This window comes from Triturus cristatus, chromosome 6 (assembly GCF_964204655.1).
Source record: "Triturus cristatus chromosome 6, aTriCri1.1, whole genome shotgun sequence".
NCBI lineage: Eukaryota > Metazoa > Chordata > Amphibia > Caudata > Salamandridae > Triturus > Triturus cristatus.
The window spans coordinates 246919545-246938476 of NC_140589.1; the positions used below are offsets into that span (position 1 = coordinate 246919545).

The 18932-nt window shown below is 45.2% G+C and overlaps 1 pseudogene; it reads left to right on the plus strand.

Annotated features, from left to right (window-relative positions):
- The first annotated feature begins 15146 nt into the window (after positions 1-15146).
- On the plus strand, positions 15147-17406 carry LOC146816723 (uncharacterized; annotated as a pseudogene).
- Positions 17407-18932: the final 1526 nt, after the last annotated feature.

The following is an 18932-nucleotide window of genomic DNA, read 5'->3' on the forward strand; positions in this document are numbered from 1 at the left end:
TTACCATCGTACAGTTAGACCAAACCGTAGACAAGATGCATCAGGTGTCGTGCAGTACTCTTTTAGCAGTTTACTCGAACGCTACATCAGAACACCACTTCAACCCACACCCGTTCGGGTGTCTGCAGGCACCTCAACAGGAGCCGCCATATCCAATAGGTATGTTCTATACGGACCCCATATATCCTTAGGTGCACATTTTATAGGCATTAGTTCATTGTAAGCTTCGGATTGCATGGAGCAGTAAGCTATGTCCGTTTTCCGGTCACCCAATTTAGGTAAAGGGCCCTTCATCCATCTCATAGCCACTCGCCTTTTGGCTAGCATCAGTCCAATGGCAGCTAATTTTTGCACACCCTTCGGAATTGGCTTATCATAGCCCAATACAGCAGTTAAGGGTGTCTCAGGAATGACACAGCCCAGCATTGTTGTTAATGTGCTAATCACAGCTCTCTCCAAAAAGTACATATTCAAGGGCATTCCCGTGCCAAATGTGTAATATGTGCGTTCGGGGCATTACATCATATGCAGTTATCCCTGTCCCTGAGACCATATTTTTAGAGCCTGGCAGGGGTGTAGTAAGCTCTATGTAAATACTTAAAGTGCAGTAATCTGTGTCTGCCGTTCAGGGAAATCGTTTTAATTTTGCAAAAGCACCAGGTCCATTGGACTACAGGTATTTCTGTCCCCAACTCGGCCTCCCAGTCTATTTGGAACTTCTCTCTTACTTGATCACCCTGTGGTCTAAAAAGCAGATACAATACTGTCATATAACGTTGTGGGGTTTGCGTTTGCATTAAATAAGTGAGGGAAGGCATCGCATCCGGCTCTACCATATCATTACCTATCACATCCCGCAGGACGTTACGAAACCTATAATAATGAAAGGCATCCAATGGAGAGGTCCCCTCTATCTGTGCCGAATCCTGATCCCAAGTTTTTACCACCCCATCTTGAAACAAATCTCCAAGATATCCTAGTTTGAGCTTTGTCATGGTGCGCACCACGTCTTTATCTGTGTGAAATGGAAGCCAATTCCACCAGACCAGGGGTAACGTAGGAGAGTATATCACAGGCAACTTGTGCTTATTGGCAATCTTTGTTAGCTGTTGCCCCGTGTTATGTACTGGGTTGATTGCATGTATCGTGGAGCGTGCGGCGCCACTTAAAAGTGTGGGCAGTGGTGTGGGGGCCATGATATGCTTTTCTATTAGTAAGTGTGGTGAGTTATTAGGCCCATGTATCCAGCTGTGTGCGTGCATCCTTTGCGCCACTCTATAATAGCTTTCCATATCGGGTGCATTTAACCCGCCCTCCGAGAGTGTCCCACGTAACCCTGGGTTGTTTCCCAGCCCAAACCAATCTTAGAAGTAAGGAGCGCAGTGTATTAAAAAATGACTGCGGCAACCCAACAGGCACATTGACAAACAGAAACAAAAAACGGGGGAGTACCACCATCTTAGTCAGGGCTATACAGCCCAATAACGAAAGCGGAAACCTAATCCATCTATCTATAGCTTCTGTCAGCTTTTGTATCGCGCATCCATAGATCTCGGACAGGACCATCTCAGAGTCCGTGTGGACTTTTATACCCAAATATCTGATGGGGTCGGTGGTCCACTCTAAGGGATAATCTGTTTGTACCTGTGTAGTAGCGGCGGTCAACGGGAAAACACTGGATTTATGCCAGTTGATGTGGAGGCCTGAATGATTACTGAACCGCTCCACTTCTTGTAACATAGGGACTAGATTGCGCTCTGGGTCCCGAATATATAATACTGTGTCATCAGCATAGGCCGCTATTGTTAAATTATATTGCGGAGATCGGATACCCCGATAGTCATGGTATTCTCTCATTACGCTGAGTAGAGGTTTTGCGACTAGAGCATGCAATAAGGGAGAGAGGGGGCATCCCTATCTAGTGCCTCTAGATATTGCTATGGTCCTAGAGAGTGTCCCATTAATTCTCACTCTTGCTATGGGGTGTGTGTATAACACCTTTACCAACTGGATGAAAATATCCCCTACCCCCACCTTGCGCAGCATCGCATACAGGAATCACCATTCAAATGAATCGAAGGCTTTCTCTACGTCAATGAAGAAAGCCGCCGCTTTTACCTCTTGTTGGATATGCGCTATCGTGCCAAATAATGTTCGGAGGTTACTTGAGAGGGATCTGCCTGGTACAAATCCTGTTTGCTCCGGACCTACCAGTCTAGGCAATATAGGAGATAGTCTATTTGCCAGAACCTTCGCAAATAGTTTTGTGTCTGTGTTTAATAGTGACAGTGGTTGGTATGATGAGCATGGATCAGGCGGCTTCCCAGGTTTTAAAAGCGTGATTATGGGGAGTCGCGCGAGCGCGCGAAACAAGATGGCCGCCGTTTAGAGACCTCCGGCGCTTTTTCGCCCGTTTTTTGATTAAAAACGACTAATCCTGTCAGTTTTGCGGCGCAAATGAGGTCGCTTGGCTTTTGAAAGTCTTACCTGCCGATTGCTGTGATTTATTCTGGATTTGGACGGTGTTGGAGGCGTTTTTGGGTGTCCAGCCTCTGCTTCCAGTTCTACCTTCAGGTATTCCCAGCCTGGTCTGTCAGGGGGCGGAGCAAGCCTTCAGGAAAGGGCCTGGCTTGGGCCTAGCCACTCCCATAGCCAGTTATAGCTGCTGCACCAGCTTTAATAAGGATTTTCTCACTGCTGCAATATTTTTTCCTTCATCTTCTTGCTTTGTGGATATTATTTTCGCAATTTTGTTATTTTAATTTATAGTTATTATTACTATACTACATCAACATGGATAATAAAAATATTCATCCTAAAAGGAAGCAACAGGTTTCGCCTCCGCCAATTAAATCAAAGGCGGTAGAGTCTACAGAACCCTCATTAGCCTTAATTTTAGAGGAAATTCAAGCGCTTAGTGTCAACACAGATTCCATTGCCTCAGAGATTAAAAATGTTCGAAAGGAAATGGCGAGTCTGTCAATGAAAATCTCTGATAACACAATTAAAATACACGATAATAAGGCTAAGCTTGAGACTTTCGCTCCACTGATAGCTAAAATATCTCCTTTGTCTACCCGACTTCTAGAAATGGAAAATCGTAACAGACAATACAATTTACGCATTTTTAATTTACCAGAGGATGTGGAGGGTGGTAACTGTAGATTGTATCTGGAAAATTTGATTCCTGGGCTTCTACAAATTACATTTCCAGAAAAATTTGAGATTGACAAGGCCCACAGAATTCCTTCACACCGCAATCCTAAACATACAAAACCTCGTCAAATGATTTTCAAAGTCCTCAGGCATCATCATTTGGTTTTGATTCGCAAGGCAGCACGAGAGATTCCTTCTTTGATGGTTAATGGGAATAACATTTTTATTCACCAAGACTTTGCCAAGGAAACAGTCTCAATCCGCAAGGAATTTTCTGCTCTTCGGCCTCAGCTAAGAAGTCTTGGGTTCAAATATGGTCTTTTTGACCCTTCAACAATGCGTATCTGGAAAGACAATCTGTCAAAATCTTTTCAACATCCTGATGACTTACGTCAGTTTTTGGATCAGCGTTCACAGCAGTCCATGGATACTCATGACTCTAATACTTGATTATAGCTAATTTACGTATTTTCTGACAGGTTAATGGGTCAATGCTACATTGGGCTTCAACGGTTCGGTCATGCTTGTTGAGCGTATGTGCGTCTCATCTTTGATATGTTTGTACCCTGTTTGTTGTTCTCTCATTTTTTTTAATTTTTCCACCTCTTTTTATTTGTTCTGGAGCTACTATCTTCTCTTATTATTGTTCTCCTTTTTCTCTTTTTCTCCTCTTCTTGATCCTTTTTATCCCTTCTTTCTTCATTATGGCTGATAATCACAATATTAAAGTTGTTTCACTAAATGTTAAAGGTTTACGTCATCCAGTTAAGCGTACAAAAATCTTAGACTATTTAGGTAATTGTAAGGCAGATATTTGTTTTCTTCAAGAGACTCATATAGATGACAAAACCTTAACTTATATGAAGAAAAAATGGGTAGATACTATTGTTTCATCACCTGCTATTGGTAAAAAAAATGGGGTGGCTATTTTTGTTGCAAAAAAGTTACATTGCCAAGTCTTAAACAAAATTTCGGACACAGATGGAAGATATATTATAGCCAAAATTAAAATTCATGATTCAGTCATATTTTTACTCAATGTTTATGGTCCTACTGCGGATGACCCTCTTTTTTGGTCTAATATTACCACTGAGGTTCTAAAACTGGGAAAAGTTCCTTTAATTGTTGGAGGTGACTTTAATGTTATTACTGACCCATTATTGGATAGAATGTCCAGTACTAAATTTCGCCCTCCTAAGGTTTTTCATGCTTTTAAATCATTTATTCATGCCACCAAGTTAGTTGACATTTGGCGTTTGCACTTCCCTACGGAAAAATGTTTTACATTTTTCTCTAATCCACATAATTCACATTCTAGAATTGATTATTTTTTAATTTCCACACAACTAGTTCAATCTGTTAAGACTCCTAAGATTGGTAATATTGACATCTCAGATCATGCCTTGATTTCGTTTGTTCTGAACATAACTTCAACTTTTGCAAACCAAACTAGGTGGCGTATGAATACTGGAATTATTCTTAATGAACATAATAAGCCTAAAATCTTAAATGCTATTCAAGACTATTTTTTACTCAATCCTGAAGGATCCACTTCTATGGTCAATAGATGGGACGCCTTTAAAGCTTATATTAGGGGTGTAACTATCTCAATTATGGCCTATGAAAATAAAACATTCAACGCTCGTATTAGATGTTTGGAAAAACAAATTGCGAAATTTGAAAGGCTTTTTATTTCATCAAATGATCCTCAATTTAAAGTCAAGCTACAAAAACTTCGATATGAATTTAACTCAATCCTTAGTACAAGAGCTGGCATCCAAATTTCTAACTCTAAGGCTAAATTCCGTTTTAATGCCAACAGGTCTGGGAAGCTTTTAGCTAATTACTTACGCATAAAAAAAGATAAAACGCAAATTACCTCAATTCACAGCCCTAATGGTAATATTGCAATATCTCATAATGATATTGTTAAGGAATTTTTGGATTTTTATTCTACTTTATATAATAAGCCTGATCCTCATGATCCCTCCATACTGGACTCTTTTTTAAATACATGTAATTTGCCCAAAATTTCACACTCGGACAGGCTTGGGCTAGATTTACCCATTACTACAGATGAAATTTTAGCTGCTATTAAATCTATTAAAAAAAATAAATCCCCTGGCCCAGATGGTATTCCAGCTGAGTTTTATAAAGAGTTCCAATCCCAACTTTTGCCTTATTTATTTCAACTTTTTACTTTTTTTGGTTCTTCGGGAACGGTCTCCGGTTCTTTTACTGATGCTTTAATTATTGTACTTCCTAAGCCAGATAAAGACCCCACTCTTGTTTCAAATTACCGCCCTATTTCTTTAATTAATCAAGATTGTAAATTGTATGCTAAAATACTTGCTTCCAGACTGGCTCCTGTATTGGATTCTATTATACATCTTGATCAATCCGGTTTTATGAAGAATAGATATTCTACAAATAACACAAGAACCTTATTACATGTTATTGAACAGAGTTCCACTTTAAGTTCCCCTGCAGGAAATTTGGCTTTGGATGCAGAGAAAGCTTTCGACAAAATTCACTGGCAATTTTTATTTCAAACCTTACTATCATTTAATTTTGGTACTTCGTTTATACACATGATTTCTGCTCTGTATTATGCCCCTACTGCTCGTTTATTTATCAATGGCCAAGTATCTAGTCAGTTTTCTCTTTTTAGAGGCACGAGACAAGGCTGTCCCCTCTCTCCACTTTTATTTCTCATTGGAATTGAACCTTTCCTTACTCATATACGACAATGTGTTAATATTAAAGGTATTAAGATTAAGGAGATTAATATCAAAACTTTAGCATATGCTGATGATGTGCTGTTATTTATTAGTGAACCTATATCCTCAATGCCTGCCTTATTAGACATTATTGCTAAATATTCCATGGTTTCTGGCTATAAACTTAATATTAATAAAACTGAATTCTTCCCTTTAAACATTTTTTGTACTCCTGATATGTTACCCATGGCTGATATTGTGTGGCAAAAAGATAAATTAAAATATCTTGGGATTCTATTTGCGTCCTCCATAAAAGCAACATTAACATTAAATAGTAACTTTATTCTGAATTATATCAAAGATAAAACATCTAAATGGTCTTCACTGCACCTCTCTTGGTGGGGTAGAATGGACTCCATTAAAATGACTATTGCTCCTAAAATTTTCTATACACTTGCTATGATTCCTATTCAATTTCCATTACAATTCTATAAAGACATTGATAGACTTCTTTCCAAATTTCTCTGGAACAATAAACCAGCTCGTATTGGTTATAAGAAATTAAAAATACCTAAATGCAATGCTGGATTTGGCGTGCCTGACTTTTTTCTATATCACAAGGCCTTTATACTGAAACAAAGTTCCATATGGTTTCCTCCTTCCTCTTTAAATTACCAACCTACATGGCTTCATATAGAGCAGTCTCTTGTGGCTCCTTTTCCATTGACCGCCTTACTAACAATGTCCAATAGGTCAACATATGTGCATAAGTCGGTTATTATTAAATCCGCTAAACTCATTTTTAATGACCTGGATTCAATGTTTTTGACCCCTATGAATCATACTGAAGATCTGTCATTGTGGCATAGTAATGTGATTAAATGGAATAGAAATGTTAATTTTTGGAATGCTTGGATTAAAGCTGGTGTCTTGTATCTTAAAGATATCTATTTTGACAATGTTTTTATTTCTTTTGAAGCTTTACAAATGAAATTTAGTTTACCTCATTCTGATTTGATTAAATATGAATCTTTATGTAATTCAATTTTAGACTCTTTCCCTCATGGTATTCCGTTTAATGTTAAAGCAGATTTAGCACTATATATTCGAACTATCTCTATGTCATCGCATACTGTCTCTATTTTATATAAGAAATTATCTAATTCTATAGGAAACAATTTAAATATTATTTCAACATTCTGGAATGCTGAGCTTTCACATTCTTTGTCCAACGATACTTGGACGGCTGTTTGGCTTAATAGTATTTCAGGATGGCTGCCTGTTTCACTTTACCAAACCAATTCTTATATTTTATTTAATTGTTTATGGACCCCAGTGCGTTTATTTCGTGCTAAATTGATGCAAGACGACCTATGTTGGCATTGTAAATTACTTCCTGGATCATTACGACATATGCTTTTTGAATGTCCATTAATTTTTAAATTTTGGTCTGATGTTTGGGATATTATTCAACAAATATTTCATATTCATGATGTTATTTCTTACGAAATATTAATATGTAAATCTGTTGGTCTTTTGCATAACTTATCTGAATTAGAAGGTAAACTGTTTAATTTCCTACTGTCAGCTGCTTTAAAGTCTATTACTTTTTGCTGGAAGGATATTTCGTCTTTATCGGTTCATGCTTGGTGGTCATGGGTCATTTTTACAAGAAGAGGTGCTCAATTATCCCTGCAAGGGATCAATCATAATTCTAAGTTGTTTCACTCTTTCTGGTTACCTATAGATATATACTTATCTTTATAATTGTTTATTTATACTTGATCCACCGTTTTACAGTCATTCTACTTCAAGATTTCTATGATGATTATAGCTCTTTTTTCTAAATAATTTGACATCGCAATTTTTCATGGCTCCTTCCCTTCTTTTTAGTTTGTCATCCCTCCTTTACTTGATTATTTATACTTCTTTACCTATTGTATTTAGAATTGTTTTTTGAAATTTCTTATTTTACATAGGTATTTTCGCTTATGATCAATTTTTTTTTCTGTATTGTCTGTATTTGTTTAATATTATGGAAAAATGTAATAAAATATTTTGAACTCAAAAAAAAAAAAAAAAAAAAAGCGTGATTATGGTAGCCTATCTCATAGAAGGGGGCATCTGCCCCTCACTGGCTCACTAGATGTGGGATTAGCTTAACTTGATATGCTCTATAAAAAGCCACCGTCAGACCATCCGCCCAATGGGCCTTCCCATTGGGCATGTCCTTCAGGGCCGCTATGATTTCAGTTGGTCTAAGTGGTCCTATTAAGTGTGCCCTGTCTTCATTCGTGAGCCAGGTCATAGTGATAAATACTAGGTATTCATTGTCTGTCTCTGTATGTGCCCCCTCTTTGGTTGTATATAGGCCTTGATAGTAATCTGCAAAAGCTTCCAGTATATCTGGAGTAGTGTCTACGAGGTCACCACCGTTGCTTAGCATACTAAGGACATCATTTTCGCCTCTTGGAGGTCTGATGGCGTTTGCTAGTGTCTAACTAGGTCTATCCCCTTCTGCATATATCCGGGCCGTGGCGTATTTTCCTAAGTGTTTCACTTCGCTTTCAGCTAAACTCGTTAAATTCTGTGATGAATGTCCTAATCTGTGCAAGGACACTGGGTCGGCTGATGCTGTCTCTCTATTGCTTTAAGTGTGTTTTCGATGTGTTGCATACGATTGCGGATGGATTTTAGTACCCCTGCATGCTTTGAAATTGTAATCCCTCTAATATACAATTTAAAGGCTTCCCATATGGAGGACATGGTGGGTACACTACTATGTTTGTCAAAAAATATTCATCAATTGCCGTGCCCTTTTCAGCTCGGAACACTGAATCCAACAAGGAATACTGAGGGAACCTCCAGGACTGCCTGTTTAATTCGTTGTCGGGAAGTGTTAAACTGAAAAAACTGGGGAGTGGTCCGACAGTGTACGAGTCATGTGTTTGAAATTTTGTATTGAGGAGAGCAGGGTACAGGAAGCAAACCGATAATCAATCCTCGTGTAGATATCATGGGCTGCTGAATAATGGGTGTAGTCTCTACCTTGCGGATCTAAGTACCTCCAAACATCCCATAAGTCTTCTGTCTTTGCAATGTCTGCCACCGCCCGTGCTGCATGTGCGTGGGGCTTAGTGCTTCCCCGCGACTTGTCTAGCTCTGAATCTTGCATGCAATTTAAATCTCCATCGCAAAGGATAGGAATATGAGCATATTTTGCAAATTTCTGATGTAAGGTCCGACACCCACCAGCAAGATCATGTTGTGTTATTTTCTGCATTTGGCTATTATATATCGACCACCACCATCAACATCAACAGCTTGGATCTGTATTCCAGAGTTGCTTCTTACCCAAATCAGGACACCCCTAGCGTGTGATGTAAACCCCACTGCAACACAAGTGCCTCTCATTCTTCTGCAGGACAATAGACCCGTTGTGCGAGTTAAATGTGTTTTTTTTTTTTTGCAGAGTTTTATATAGCGCGAACGTGACCCAAATCCAGTCGGGTATCAGAGCGCTTTACATAGCACCAGTTACGTTACATGAGGACACACATTCATTTTTCATTAGGTATGGGGAGATTAAGTGATTTGCCCAGAATCACAGGATGTTCAGCGACATTACCGAGACTCGAACCCAGTTCCCCAGGTCCGAGGTCGAGCGCCCTAGCCGTTAGGCCAACTCCTCTCTCTGTAATATAGCTACATCAATGGCATGTCTGTAAAGATACCCCACTACCTTACGTATTTTCCTACAGTCATTCAACCCCCTCACATTCCAGGTCATAAAATTAAGGGTGTTTATGTTCTTATCGTGTGTAGCTATGTTTCACATTAATAATCCTAGCGACTTTTTTAGTACAGTCATAGTGATTCCTCCACCTCTGAAAGAACAGCATTACATTGTTGCATACAGTGACTGAAACGTATTCCAAAACTCTCCCCCAAACCCCCTCCCACACCATATCAAAATAGTCAGATACGGTCAAATAACAGTTCCCCGCCATCCCACCCCTCAATTTTACCCATCCCCAACTGAACAAGTCCCGTTCAAGAAATAACATGTGGCATACACGTGGGGGCAATGGCGGCCTGATCCAAGGTGTGAAACAGGGGGGGAAAGACCTGGACCGCCCACTTCCCTTAACGCCACTAGGGCTGGTTAAGTAATATGAAATCTGTTACTGACTGCATAGTAATGGTGACCAGACATTTCTGTGCATAACATAATTACAGCATATTTAGCACGTATATTGAAAAACAAATTCGAAACTTATCGTAAATAGTGTTCGGGCAGTTAAGTTCTTCCTTATCTCAGTTATTCAGTCTCTGGTGAGCTTCGCAATTCGCCGCTTCCTGATGGAGGCTCACCCCCGATGCTGCCGAGGCCGCCTTCACAGCTCTGTTTGCTCCATACTTCTGGAGGTCCTTTTGTAGTAGGCCCGGGTCCACATAAAAGTGTGTTTTATTGCCAAAGTTGACCCTGAGTTTAGTCGGGTACAGCATAGCATAGTTGAGTCTAAGGTCCCTCAACTTCCGCTTGACCGGGCCAAATGTTTTGCGTGCCTCTTGTACCTGCGGCGTGAAGTCGGGGAAAAGTGAAAGTTCGGATTCCTCATATTGGAGTGTTTTTAGATCTCTCGCTCTGCGTAAGGCGGCGTCCCTGTCTTTATAGTTCAGGAGTCGTGCGATCACTAGGCATGGGGGTGCTCCAGGGGGAGGTCGAGCAGTCAATGTTCTGTGTGCCCGCTCCACCACAAAGACATTAGAAAAGGTCTCCCTGCCCAACAGTTGAAATTTTCAATAAAGAGTTCCATATTGCAGGTTGGTGTGGATTCCGCCAAACCCAGGATTCGTACATTGTTACGCCGCGAGTGCGCTTTCATATCTTCGGCTTTATCTTTCAGTGCTGTCATCATTTTGTCCATTTGTTTCTGTACTGTCCCCATTTCGTTTTGTGTGTCCTCCGCCCATATCGATCCATTCGGCATGCTTGTCTGCCCTTTCGGACATTCTGTCCATTCTATACGAAAGGGAGTCCATATTTGTGTCAATGGATGAAAGACTACGCTGCATTGCCGCTAGTATCTGCCGAATATCCCCTTCAGGACCAGGAGCCTCCTCTGATAAGGCCGGTGTTGTATCCAGATTGACGTCACATAGTCTGGACGATTGTCTCTGGCTGAATTGCATTTTAGTTTGTGTTTTGTCTCCTTTGCCCATTATGAACAGCCTGTGTGCGAGGTTGGTATTGTTCTAGCAAACCATGGAGGTCCTTGTGGAGAGTGTAAATCTGACAGGAAAATGCCACTGTACTTGACTGCTGTGTATTAAGTCACCCTCCAAGTATATAAGGCCTACGGCTGGCAGTTCTATTGAGGAAGTGTGCCTCTATGCAGAATAAGGTTGCCGCTCAGGCCACAGCCCTCACCATAAGGCCAGACTGGACGTCCTAGGCGCTCCTCACCGCTGTGTCACACTTATGGGGCTACGGGGTGCAGAGCACTTCACAATTTCCCCTCTTATCGGCTTAATGCCGCATCTGGGCTGTGCAGGGACATAAATCAGCTCCGTTGAATAGGGGGCCAACCATGCAGTGTAAAATACCCTCCGCAGGCCGAGCTGCGTGTAACGTGCGCCCTAGCCAACCTTCTCACTGTGAGGACGTCGTCACCACGTTACAGTCCGCGTGATGGCCGCCACTGAAGAGCGCGTCTCACTTTATATCCTGGCGTGGCGGCAGGCAGCTATGCTCACAGCGGGGCAGGGAATAGCCCAGGCGGCGCTCCTCTCCACTATGCCTGGTCCAAAGGAGCCGCGGGGCCCGCGGCAGTTAGCACAGGTGCACTCCGCTGGTACGGGCTCTTCGTTCTCCTTAGCACTGCCGTTAATCTTGAAGGGGAGATTGGGGGGGCAGCCGACCGTAGGGAGGTCTCCCCCCGGGCGGTATGGGAGGGGCGGGGGGGGGTTGGGCTGGCCTGGCACCGGCCATTTTAAATTTGGGCTTGTGTTTTTGTAGCCCAAAAGGAGCCCAAGCATAAATACTTTGGGCTCCTGCTCCCAGCCACCATTTTAGGTTTGGTGACCTGGTGGCTGGGAGCTTAGGCTGAGGTAGTTTTTTGAGTAGGTAGTGGTCGGATGTTTCGATAGCGTTTTATTAGAATTAGCGCTGTTTTATTATAATTAGCGCTGCTTGTATTAATTGGCGCTGTTTTGATGGCGGTCGAGGATTACTGTGTGTTAGAGGCCCTCCGACACCTGAGCGAGGCGAGCCGAATGGACCTGGTGATTGGGAAAGCGGCGGGGCCGTCGCGCCCTGCGCGTCAAGCTTCCGCCAGTGTGGCGGCGGCGGTGGCTGCCTGTACGTCGCCCAAACGTTCGTGACTTATTCCGGTAAGTGAGCGGGCCGCTCGCGTGTTAGAAAGGCGACCCCGGCTCGTATTATGCAGGCTGGGTTAAGGGGAGCGGGTGAGGAGGGCAGCGGTTTGGTCAGTGGGGGAGGAGCGGGGAGGTGTGGCTCCTCGGAGCCTTGGGCGATGCGTGTCTCGGGTGAGCGTGTGTCTTCCTCCCCCGCTTTGAAGGTGAAGCGCGGGGGAGGGCGGAGCGGCAAGCAGCGTTCGGCTTCGCTGCCTTCTTCCGAAGTTGGTGCTGCGATGTCTGGGGTCGGGGGGTTGCAGGTGATGCAGGCGGGACGGTGTCGGGCGAGGTGGCAACTCAGAGCTCGTTTTTTGAAGGGGGAGGGATTTTCTTTTGCAGGGCACACGCATGATTTAGAAAGGCTTGGTTTTAGCGAGGTGGGCAACAGGGGGGTTCATCATATAGGCATTTTGTCAATGGAGGACTTTTCCTCTGGTTTTGTCTCTGCTATGCCCGGAGTTGGGGCAGAGACGGTGGCTGTTGGGGAGGGGGTGGCAGGGGAGGGTCTGTTGGTAAGCCCTCTTCTGTTTTCTTCTCCATTTTCTGTAAGGAGCGAGACAGGGTTTGTTGGGGGGGGTTCTTTGGGGGAGGGTGAATGGGCACAGATGGGAGGGTGGGGTAGTCAGCAAAAAGAGGTGCCATCTGTAGAGCATGGAGGTTTTGGGGCCATGCGTTCATCGCGTTTGGGTTTTCCTGCCAGGGATAGGGAGGAGCAGTTTGGGGATGCGGGGGTCAGAGGAGCAGTTTTAGGGGATGGTTCTGAGATTTCTGGTGAGTTGGATCCTGCGGGGGGGGCCTGCCTGGGAGGGGTTAGATATTTTTTCCTCATGGGCAGAAGGGGTTCGGGGGCTCGGGGAGGGGGAGTTATTGGAGGATTTTCGGGCCAGGGGGTACGAGGGGGGTGTTCGGTGGAGCAGGGGGGGCTAGAGGGGGGGAGCAGGTAGGGTTTGGGGGTACATCTGTTCGGGGGGGGTCGGGGTTTGGGGTCTGCATCTGCGGTGGTTAAGGCCATGTTGGAATGGAGTGGGGAGGATGAAGAAGAGGATTCCCCCGTGTTAGAATGGTTAATCCAGGTTTTTCTAGGGGTAGGCGGTCTAGGGATGCTGTTTTTAGTTTGCAAGGGGCAGGTTTTTCGCATAGCATTCAGGGACCCAGCACACCAGTCCAAACTTTTTCTTTGCAGGGCAGGGAGCGTGGCAGTGCAGCGCACTCGGTAGGGCGGGGTGCGGCCCAATTACGCCGAGGAGAAGGGAGGGTGAGGCCTTGCGCGGCACATTCCATACCGGCGAGGGATCCCATTGCGGCCAGCACACGAAGGTCCGGTGCGACCTCGCTGGCCCCAATGGCAAGCAGGTCAAGATGGTCATCTTCATCAACGGCAATGGATTTTCAAGGAGGTCAGCGCATAGGGGAGCACCGGCGTGTACAGTCGGCTCCCCCGCAAGGTGGACGTTCTGGGGCCGTTAGGGCCAGTTTGGGTCCGGCGGGGTCTGGTAAGGCCCGCGCTGTGGATTTTGCTACTGAGGTGCTCCAGGTTGAGGAGCCAATTTTGCTTGACTACGATGAAGACAGCCACGAGGAAGGGGAATTGCGGGATGCGGAGGAGGGGGGCCTTCTCACATGTCTCATAGTTTTTTACAGGTTCTAGGTGCTGTGTTACAGAAACAGGCAAGACCCAAAAGAGAGCGCGGCCCATCGGTGAGGGCTCCTCGTATGGGGGATGTATCTGAGAAGTTGGCACGGCGGTCAGAGTCCGTCCGAGCAGCCTCATTAGAGCCAGGTGAGACCATTAGAACACAGGCCAAACCTAAAATGGTGTCTGTGGGCTCAGGGGGGGAGAGGGGTGTGGGGGTGATGGAAGGGAGACTGCACAAAGGTAGATATGTTAAGGACACAGGGGTAGGCACTGGTGATGGGGATTTAGCGCTGGGTACCAAGGTGGAGAGCGGGACTAACACAGATGCAGCGGGGGTAAAGGAGCCTTTGGTAAGTAAGGAATTGAAAATTAAGAAGTTACCTTATATGGGCGTCACAAAGCCTTTGGGGGCTCATATAATGCTGTCAGCTAAGGAGCGCATTTGGAAAGGGGAATATGTGGAGATATTAAAGCTCCTGCATAGGGAGGTGAGGTCCAAAGAGGGATCTAAGGAGGAAGAGTATGAATTGGCCAAGCGCCCTAAAGTCCCGTTGACAATTGAGCACTGGACAGCAGCTTTTTTTTGATTTACGCTAGTGTATGCTGCGAAAAATTCCCTGAGCGCTGCATGGCTATATTTAAGTATATGGATGTCATCAGGAAAGCCCAGATTATGGGTAGTGGTTATGCGTGGCTTGCCTTTAGTCTATCGCCCCTTTCAGGGGAGGCCCCCCTGGGGTGGGGTGGGAGGCGCAGCCACGACACAAACAGGATTTGGAGCATGTTGGGATTTTAATAAAGGATCATGCACACAGGAGTACTGTAAGTACCGCCACGAGTGCTCCAAGTGTGGGAAGCGGCATCCTCTAGTCAACTGTTGGGGCGTCAGACCGCAGGGTGGACAACAGTGGCAGCAGTCAGGGGCAGGTACATCTGGTGCTTCGCAGCAATCCCAAGGTGGTAGGGGAGGTAAGGGAGCACAGGGTACTGGGCCAAAGAGCTCCTACGCCAGTTAGGGTATCCAAACTGAGAGAGGCATTACAAGAGTATGAGGATTTGGGGGCAAAACAGATGCTTTTGGAGGGGTTTCAGTGGGGATTCATTTGGGCTACCGGGGACCAAGGCAGAGAAGGTGGTCAGATAACCTGAAGTCAGCGGCGAAACATAGCAGGGTAGTGCAGGACAAATTGAGTAAGGAAGTGCGCGAAGGGAGGATGGCAGGCCCTTTTGCTGATTGGCCAATTGAGAACTTGATTGTATCACCTATTGGCGTAGTGCCTAAGAAAGAGGAAGGCCAGTTCAGACTGATTCAACACTTGTCATGGCCGGAGGGTTCTTCTGTGAATGATTTTATTGACGAAGAGGCTGCTTCGGTGTCGTATTCTTCAGTTGACGTAGCCATGTCACTAGTGGTGACCGCGGGCGCAACTCCAGACATGGCAAAATGTGATATTAAGTCGGCATTTCGGTTGCTTCCAGTCCATCCAGATGATTGGAATCTTCTGGGAATCCATTTTGAGGGTAAATGGTACGTAGACAAAGCAATACCGATGGGTTGCTCTATGTCATGTGCTCTTTTTGAATATTTCAGTACCTTTCTGCAGTGGCATTTCACGCAGCGCACAGGTCACACGCTGGTAACACATTATTTGGATGACTTCTTCTTTGTCGGTTCCCCAGGTTCCGCGGAGTGCCAGATTGCTCTGGACACTTCATGGAGGAGCTAGGAGTGCCTCTGGCTCCTGAGAAGACAATGGGACCAACGACAGCCTTATCCTTTTTGGGAATTGAGATTGATTCTATTGCAATGCAGGCTCGCTTGCCAGAGGACAAAAAATTGAAAATGCTAGGATTGTTAGACAGAATGTTGTCCAAACAAAAGGTGACGGTGAGGGACATTCAGGTGTTATTGGGGCATCTTAATTTCGCCTGCAGGGTGGTCAGAGCAGGGAGGACTTTTTGTAGGCGGTTGGGCAGAGCATTGGCAGGAAAGCATTTACCTCACCACCATGTCCGCTTGTCAGCAGGGTTAAAGGAGGATTTGCGCACGTGGTCAGTCTTTCTAAACTCCTTTAATGGTGTGCCACTGGTTAGGGAGGAGGATGTCCAGTGGGATGTTCAAATGTTTTCTGATGCGGCAGGCAGTGACGGATTTGGCCTATATTGGCAGGGCAGGCGATGCGTGGAGAAATGGCCACAAGAGTGGAGGAATGGGGGAAGAAGCATAACATTCCTGGAGTTTTTCCCGCTACAGGTGGCTTTGACCCTGTGGGGTGAGGAATTGGCACATAAGAAGGTGCTTTTTCGTGTGGACAACATGGCAGTGGTTGAGATCGTTAATAGACAGTCAGCAAGAGATGAGCAGATTTTGAAGCTGTTGCGTGCGTTTGTGTTAGGAGGCCTTCGGCATGACATTTCATTCAGAGCCTTGCACATACCTGGTGCAGACAATGACATCGCTGATGCTTTGTCTCGTTCGCAGTGGGGGAGATTCCATGGACTGGCCGAGGAGACGGACAGGACACCGACCCCAATGCCGGAGCACCTTTGGTATGTAGGCAACGTAGAGTGCTTCAATTGGTGGTAGGTTCACTGTCAGCGTCTACGCGGGAGGCATATGCTCTTGCATGGAAGGATTTCTTGGCATCTGGGGCTCGAAGGCGGGAGGAGGCATGGCGTCGTTCTGAGGATGTGATACAGTTTATTTGAGACCTTATTGAGAAAGGCCTTTCCAGGGTTACCATAGCTGGGAAATTAGCTGGTATTTCCTTTATGGGGAAACTCTTTTGGGGCTATTCCCCTTCCGCTGGTGAAGTAGGGAAGAGAATGCTCGAGGGCTGGGCTAGGGAGCGGGGAGGGGTTCAACTGTCCCGCTCCCCCCTTTCCTGGCAGACTTTGGCTCGTTTGTTGGAGGTTTTACCGGCGGTTTGCAGAGATGAATTTGAAATTTGCTTGTTTTCCACACTTATGGCTTTCATGTTTTTTGGGGCTTTTAGAGTTTCTGAGCTTTTAGGGAGCAAAGCGAAGCAGGGCATTACTTGGCACGAAGTGTTTTTCGCAGAGAAAGGTTTGCATATTTGGCTGGCCAGCTCCAAAACAGATCAGAGAAGCATTGGGAAAGGTGTGTGGTTGGAGGCGGAGGCACCCAGTTCTACTTGTCCTCTGCGGTTGGCCCGTCGATGGAAGACTTTGTCAAGAGGGTCGGGGACTGATTTGGTTTTTCAGCATATCAATGGTACCCAGGTAACCGCTTATCAACTGCGCATGGTTTTGCGTAAAGGCTTGCAGACGATGGGGTTGGATGGGGCGCAGTATGGGACTCATTCATTTAGGATTGGGGCAGCGACTGAAGCTCACAACAAGGGTTGGTCTACGGGGGATATTATGAGGCTAGGTCGCAGGTCCTCTACTTGTGTTCAGCGCTATGTGAGAGAAGACGCGGGGGAGGCGCAAACGTCATCCTCCTTTTTGTGAGTCTCATTCTAATTTTTTCTCTTTACAGGTTCGGTGGCTGGGCCCAGCTCGAAGGAGTTGACAATCTGGATAGTGGGGCATTCGTTCATTAAATGGGCACGGGTTCAGGCGTGCCAGAGTTATTTTGGAAATATGTTGGGTTTTAATGAGCATCGTTTCACCATTGTGTGGAAGGGCAAGGGAGGTATGCTTTGGAGGGAACTGATACCGTGTTTGACTAATGCGATGGTGAAGGGCATTTGCCTGGATATTTTGCTGATACATCTTGGTGAGAATGATCTTTGTGGAGTGAAAGGTGTGGTTTTGCTGAGGGCAATGAAGAGGGATTTGTCCCTGTTAAAGGAGCGATTGTCGGGATGCCATATCTTGTGGACTGAGTTGGTTCCGCGGAGGATTTGGAGAGGGGCTTTAAACCCTAGGGCTATTGACAGAGCGCGTAGGAAAGTGAATTCTGAAATTTCAAGGTTTTGTCGCAGTTTAGGTTTTGGGAGAGTGACCCACAAAGAAATCCGTTTTGAGGCGGTAGAGTTTTTTAGGGATGATGGAGTGCATTTATCCAGGCTCGGTATGGACCTTTACTTGCTGGAAGTTAGGGAAGTTTTGTCAAGATGTTTGAATGTTTAAGCACATGGTTAGGGAGTTGGAAGGGTTTTTTCCTATGTTGGGGGGCTGAAAGGGGGGTGGGTAGTTTTCCTTCGCCTCCTTCTTTCTGGGTGGCGGGGGTTATTTGAATTTTGACAGGTTTGGCACAGGTTGGCTGATTAATTGTTAAGCTGGGTTATCGACAGGGAAAGATTAGGTTGGTTAGTTTTAGTTCTGTTACACAGGTTGGGTGATTGACAGCTGGGAAGGGGCAGGCAGGGGAGTTTGTTTAACGGTCAGGTTGTATTTAGAGGTTTACATTGGGTTACACGGTAATGTAATGTTTTATGTTGTTTGAAATGTTGTAATGTACGGGTGGGGGGCAGGTTCGTGGAAATTTAGGGGAGGGGGCGGGGTGCAGGGTTAGGTTGTGGTTTATTTAGTGAGGCTTAGTTTTGGAAGGCTTTTGCCAAGGTTTATTAAATTGTGATGTGCACCTGTTCCAATAAAGCGGCCTTTTACACACAGTTCCTCATCCATGGTCTGCTTCCCCCCCACCCCTCCCTCCCAATGACGGTCACCGCAGTGTGTCGGGAACTCCGCTGCAGCGCAAACGGAAGAGCAGCCCAAGATGGCTGGCAGCAGCACTCGCCAGCGCCTCACCGCCACACTCAGACTTATCTCGCCAATACCGCTGTAAAACGCACTGAAACTCTGCCCAAATGTTCCCTCTGTCAGTATCTCCGATCCGTTCAGTTAATTATGCTCTATTAGCGCAGGATAATATAGGATCATTTTCAGCGGCCGCCGGAGCTTGCTTAAGCTGCGGCCATTTCCCAAAATATTTATGTCTATCATGAACTGGCAATCATGCTTCCCTAACTCTTTCCAATTTACTATCCTGTACATCCCTCCAGCAGGCACACAGGTCCGCCACTCCCAGT